The sequence below is a fragment of the Hippocampus guttulatus genome, chromosome 18 (assembly GCF_054856545.1).
Source record: "Hippocampus guttulatus isolate MCC_2025c chromosome 18, RoL_Hgut_1.0, whole genome shotgun sequence".
In the NCBI taxonomy this organism is placed as follows: domain Eukaryota; kingdom Metazoa; phylum Chordata; class Actinopteri; order Syngnathiformes; family Syngnathidae; genus Hippocampus; species Hippocampus guttulatus.
The window spans coordinates 12,387,477-12,394,408 of NC_141278.1; the positions used below are offsets into that span (position 1 = coordinate 12,387,477).

At 40.0% G+C, this 6,932-nt stretch overlaps 1 non-coding gene across 1 annotated transcript; it reads right to left on the minus strand.

Moving 5' to 3' along the window:
- Window positions 1-2,189: 2,189 nt before the first annotated feature.
- On the minus strand, window positions 2,190-2,262 carry trnaf-gaa (transfer RNA phenylalanine (anticodon GAA)). The gene has a single exon. It is a non-coding gene; the product is annotated as a tRNA-Phe (tRNA).
- Between the last annotated feature and the right edge of the window lie 4,670 nt (window positions 2,263-6,932).

Consider the following 6,932-nt stretch of genomic DNA (forward strand, 5'->3'; position numbering starts at 1 on the left):
TTCAGCGGCATCACGTAAATACCAGTGTATGTGCGTTTTTTTCCTTTTTTTTGTAAATAGTTAATATACAATCACCTATGCTGTATATTCTGTTTTGTTATGGATGATGTTTAGTTCAGGCAGAGCTCACAGGAAGTCACAGGTTATTTTTGAGACCGAAACGCCCCATGACTTCACCTCCCGCCATGCTGTGTTGCAGCAATAAAAAAAGAGAGAAAAGCCACATCCCAGTGTCTGGTGTTCTTGAGGCGGCAGCGACGTGGAGCTCGAGACCATCACAGTTGTGACCCCTGTCACAAATGCCAATTATTTTAGTCTCATGATGCGTATTAAACTTGTCCTTTAGAGTAACGAGACTGGGGGAAGCTATGGAATGGAACTGGAGGGCCTGAAAAGATGCCATCAGGAGTTGTAAGGCTTCAATGTAAACGTTGTCGTCACTGACAGGCATCGCCAGGTGGGGAAATGGTACCACTTCTCGTACAAAGGAATGAAAAGCAGGTGTGTTAAAGAAAACTAATATGCATGAAATGTAGACAGACTATAGTGAAATGTAGAACTTTGAGATATAAAGTTATCTCATCACAATTTGACAATTTTTTTAAATAAGATAAGGCATTTTTTGTTCTATTCCAGAATAATTCTTGCTGCTATGCATTATAATGAAAATGCTGGCAGACCACAGAAAGTGACAAAGGAAGAAATACACTCCTACTGTATCATTTATCTCAAATATAAGAGTGGTGGGTATTCTCTGAGAAAGATACTGGTGGATGCAACTTATGGTAGGTTATGAAATAAAAAGCAATTCCAGGCAGATGCATGACACACTGAGTATAAAGAAAGTCATTAAAAAAATCTCTCAAGTACGAGTCAAAAAATGATTTGCTAAAAAGAATACTCAAGTACAGAGTAGGCTAACTGCTTGAACATGAGTTCTGTCTGATTTTTTTTAAACAATGTCATCAGATAGACAAAAACATAAAATTATGTGCACATGCCTGCATCTTCAAATCATTAAAATAATACCAGCCTATATCTTACCAATCTTGAAGGGTCTTGTCTCCATTCCATGTCAGGTCATCTGGGCACATTGTTTGCATCCTGATTAGCGTCTGGCTCATATATGTAAGGTCCAACATTTAAATTTCCAACCTCCTCTTCTTCCTCCAACTCTTCAAAAACTTGGATATCCTCACTTGCGCTCGATCGATCACTTGTATCACTGTTTGAATCATTGTTTGAAATGCTTTGCATTTAGGCTGTATGGAGACCTGCCATCGCTGTTCTCCATGTGACGTATCACTTCCGGGTTGCTCCCCTTTCAGGGCTGGAACTTCTGAAAATCAATTATTTTGTCAAATATACAACATATAAAGTAGTTTTTCATGCTTTATTTGGTGGACAATGTTTAAGTACTTTCATTGTGACTCTATTTGTCATTTCATGAAATTACTTCACACTTGGCCTTTCAGTATTCTCAATGCTCATTGACTGCCACACAGCATGAGATTAACCCCAAAACACAATTTTGTTGTAAAAGATTTATGTTAATGAAGGCACTTTTACCAGTCAATCAATGGGATCTTTTCGGCCAGAGTCACATTGTCGTCCAGTAAGCACAACAAAAACAATTCCTGTGCCTCACATGCCAAAACCTGGGTTTGAACCAGGGAAGTTTAGATGTTCAGTCTAACGGTCTCCCAACTGAGCTATTTCGGCCTCTTGTGGAGGTTCCTCAGGCTTTTTCACCAGTCGATTAATGGGATCTTATTGGCCAAAATCTCAACAGCAAGTCAAAGGACACAGCGTCATATAGTAATCACAACAAAGAATCAATTCCTATTCCTCCTCCTTATAGCTTTAACTTAGGCCCTCTTAACCAGTCAATTAATGGGATCTTATCGGCCAAAATCACAAAAGTGAGTCAAAGGACACATTAAAGTCCAGTCATTGCATAAAAGAAAAAGCTTCTGTGCTTTACATGCCGAAACATAGGATTGAGCCAGGGACCTTTAGATCTTCAGACGAACAGTCTCACAACTGAGCTATTTCAGCCTCTTGTGGAGTTTCTTCAGCCCTTTTCACCAGTTAATTAATGGTATCTTATCACCAAAATAACAGCAGTGAGTCAAAGGACACAGCGTCAAACAGTAATCGCAACAAGTAAAAGAATTCTGTCCCTCACATGCCGAAACCCGGGTTTAAACCAGGGACCTTCAGATCTTCAGTCTAACACTCTCCCAACTGAGCTATTTCGGCCTCTTGTGGAATTTCCTCAGGCCTTTTCACCAGTCAGTTAATGGGACAGGACACATCGTACGATAATCGCAACAAAGAATCAATTCCTGTTCCTCACATGACGAAACCCAGGTTTGAATCAGAAAACTTAAGATCTTCAGTCTTACGCTGTCCCAAATGAGCTATTTCAGCCTCTTATAGCTTTAACTAGGCCCTCTTAACCAGTCAATTAATGGGACCTTATCGGCCAAAATCACAAAAGTGAGTCAAAGGACACATTGAAGTCCAGTAATTGCATGAAAGAAAAAGTTTCTGTGCTTTACATGCCGAAAACCAGGGTTGAACCAGAAACCTTAACTACGTCAAATAAAACTGCCATGTGATCAGAAATCCCATTTTCAAGGACTTCCAGATTTGACACCGGTAGACCATAAGCAAGGACAAGGTCTAAAATATGTCCTTGTTCATGTGTTGGGCTGGTCACATACTGCACGAAATTAAAAGAGTCGATAAGTCTTAAGAAATCCTTTGCTAGTGGTTTTTCCGGACAGCACACATGGATATTAAAATCCCCCATTAGGAGGATATGATCATATCAGCCTGATTTCCGCAAGAAAGGTTGAAAAGTCGCTCAAAAAGTCTTTGTTGTATTTAGGAGGACGGTAAATGACAGCACAGAGCACCGGGAAAACATGACCGACTTCAAAGAAGGTTGCTTCAAAGCTGGTGGCCGATGTGGTGAATGTGCATCGTTTACATTTAAAATTGTTCTTAAAGATGCTCACCGTTCCTCCACCACGGCCTGATGTCCTCGGCGTATCGAGGAAACCACAGTCAGGTGGCAACAATTCAAGCAAAGCGTTGTACTCACCAGTACCTGCCCAAGTCTCCGTCAGACACAGGAAATCCAAGTCATTGGAAAGGAAATACTCCCTCAGAATATGGGTCTTGTTCGTCAGCGACCGGGCGTTTAACAACGCGATCCTTGTGGGAGTAGCAACGGGAGGATTGCCTCTTCCGATCGCCGAGCCCGGGGGAATTCCCTCAAAAGCTTTCGCTGGATTCCTCCCCGAGAAAGGCGTGGGGGGTAGAAATGCCGTGGCGCGATGGGAGAGCAAACGACTGTTACATGAAACAATAAAGGCTCATGAAAGAAGCAGTCAGAACTTTTTCTCGAGCAACCTTGACAATCTTGTGGAGATGTAAATACAATCATAGTTAATTTAAGTGAGGACAATGCTAAAGCGTGAAGGGGACCCGAAGAAATAGTAGAACATGAATATTTGTGGGGCTACCATCGTGTTTTTACTATGCATATAATAAATACACATCTTGAATCTTGAATAGCTTTGTGTTAAATTCTGTTCGAGAATGTCAGCAGTTCCTTGGGGCGAGTTGTTTTTTTTTGTTCCTTTGCTATACGTGATCAGGTAATAAACCTAGCCACCCATTTTCTAATCTGTTTATCCTCACGACAAAAAAATACAATCAATAATAAAGCTAAGAGAAAAAGACAAATGGTGAAGTAACGGCTTACTATTCGACACACTTCATGGCAACAAAACGTTCAATGACACGACACACAAAAAGCGAACTTGATGCACGCATTTACAACAATTAATGTGAAGCTCCAAGTAGAAGCAACCCCCAAGAAGTAGCGACCCCCCCCCCCCGTATAGGTAGTATGTACATTTTTTCAAGTTTTTTTCAGCCTGATGTGTGTATTTTTCTAGTATTTTTGTTTGAAACATACGGTATTTTTAAAATGTGTAACTGAACCTTCATTTCCTAACCATTCCACAAAGTCACAAACATCTATCCTTTACAGCAGCGGTCCCCGGACCGAGGACTGGTACCGGTCCGTGGGTCATTTGGTAATTAAAAAAAATTAAAGACCTTAGATTACTTATGTTTTATTTATTTCGAAATCTGAAAGATGTTTTATTTTGAAAAATTACCAGATTCTCTGTTACATCCATCTACAGTGTGTTACTCTTGATGTGGGTCAGGGCATGCGTCTTGGTCACGTGATAGGTTACTGCCAAAATGAAACCCAGGAGCTGGTAAAATGTGTAAAAAAAAAAAAAACGTCTGTGGGAAGGGGAAAAGGCCCAGCCAGGAGACAGAAGAGGAGCTTACGACTTTCAAGAAAAAGAAGGTTACATTTAATAGACCGTATCAGGAGTCATACTTAAAATATGGATTTATCTCAAGAGGAGACTCCCACGCACCAAGCCCACTCTGCTAAATATGCGCCGATGGTGAGTCGTATTTTTCATGCACTTTGTATTTGCCGTGTATCTTATTTTGAAGGCACGTTTCAATGTTACCAGCGACCAGAGACTGTTGCGGCCAGATAGGACGTTCCTCGTGTCATGATTCGTGGTTATTTTTGTTTCGAAAATACCACAGTTTTTATGCAGGTCACATCATATTATTTTGTTGTATTTATCCGTCACACAATAAGACGGTCTGTGAGGCTACAAAGCTTGGGGACCTCTGCTTTATAGTATATTAGTTAAAAAAAAAAAAAAAAAAAACGTTCCCTCAAATCATAACTGACTTTGGACAACGTCTGAGTACTTGCGGCAAATTAAATTATTTTGTACATGATTTGTGCAGTTTTAATGTCATCTAAAATATATTTTGTAATATTTAAATCGATAAATGTTGCATTAGTTGGTTCAATGTGGCAAGATCAATTCATAATCAGAGATTCATTTTTTCCGCTTTTTTTCCAGTCAAAATGTACCTACTTTATATTGTTCCAAATCCGTAAAAAAATTCTGTGGGGGGGTTCCGGACTTGTCTTCGGCAGATTGATGGTTTTAAATGCTCCTGAAATTAAGTGCTGCTTGACGAGCCTATATTGTGTTCATATATGTGACGTCACTGAAGAGCTAAGGTTGAAATGCACGGCCTGCCACTGGTCTTACTTGTTGTGATTGGTCGCTCTATCGGCAAATGCAAATCACAACCAAGCCGTGTTCGCCTTCCTAAACCCCTTTCTCGCGAACCCCGAATGTTATTGAGATTCGCGAGGAAGCTAAATTGCGTCAGATAGATGCGGATCTGAAAAACACGTTTCGATGGGACTGGTTGGATAGAAAGCTGACGGTGTCCCCAGTGGGAAACAGTAAAGAGGAACCATTGTGCTTGTGTCAGATTTCGTCAAAAAGCTCGATGTCGCCGGTAAAGCTCTGTGTACAGTGTGTGACGATGTCATTCTATATGCATCGAGAGGATGGAAAGCAGACATTTCTACTGAAAAGTAACTACTCGATCTCAAGCGCTTTTCGACAGCCTGGAGCATGTGTAAAAACAAGAAGAGTTGGCTAAAAAGAGAGTGGAAAAAGACGGAGAGGACCAATAAGCTTTTAGTGCTTGCTAAAAAGCTTCAAATGAAGAGAAAATAAAGTATTGTACCTCACGAAACTGTATATTGTTGTATATACTGTAAATAGACATCCACTTTATATAATAAAATACATTCATAACCTATATATAGTAAACAGTGTGGGACTTCACTATCACTGTATGAGGTAAGAATCAACAGCTTTTTATCACATTTACACAACACTTTATGAATACAAGTAATGAACAAATCTTAAATATGGCAGGGAATGTTTCCTTTTTTTAGTTTTGATTTTGAGCAGCAAATTTGAAGTTACATGTTGGTGCTCACCAGGAATGCATAAGCAAAATTTCACAAATTTTCACTTGAAAGAATAGTGAACAATCTTGGGATTTTTTTCTGTTAAAGTTTCAAATAGTGTGTAAATTGAATACACTTCAGCATGTTTAGTGCCACTTTTGTAAGTGGCCCCGCCCCCGTCCTGGCCCTCTTCCGCTTTTTTCCGCACAAGCCACTCTCATCCCCGCAATAATTCATCTACCTTTTTTTTTTAACTTAAAAATTCTGTGGGTTTTGATTTTGTATGTCTGCGATTGGCTGGCAACCAGTTGAGGGTGTCCCCTTCCTACTGCCCCGAAGACAGCCGAGATAGGCTCCAGCACGGCCGTGCCTCTTGTAAGGATAAAGCGGATAAATATGTTTCATGGTCGAAGTTTTAATACGGTAAAAAAAAAAAATGTAAATGGCAGTCAAAGTACAGTACACTGTATTCACCTAACGCATCAACCTTCCGCTTGAAGTTGATTTCCAACAAGATACAGAACAAAGCCTCCCAGGTGACCAGCCCACCCATCACTTTCATCAGCCATTGATCAATAGTGTTGTCCATTATCTTCAGGCCAGTGAATATCGCTGCAACTTGTGCACCAAAAAGAGAAGAATTTGGTTAAAGAGCTGCTCCTGAGCAATCATCTATCGTCTCAAATATTAAAATTTATGTTTGAATGGAAATGAAACATACTGTGGTGGAACCTAGAGGCCCAATTGTTCAAAAAGTGTAATTTGGTGACAATTTATTTGAATTTTTGAAATCCCTGTTTTAATCCATCATACTTTAATCACCTTTGCTCATAACAAACTTGGATCAGTCAGAAATATTCATATTTTGTCATAGTGGGATGTCCCCATATGAGCCAGCTGACACGAAAGACATGAGGTACCCCTGACAATCTCTCAGGATGAGAGAGTGACTGGACATGTAGTAAGGGATGCAACTGTCAGAAATTATTTTTTGAACATTTTGATGTCTGTAAATATTGAGTTTCTAATTAGAGTT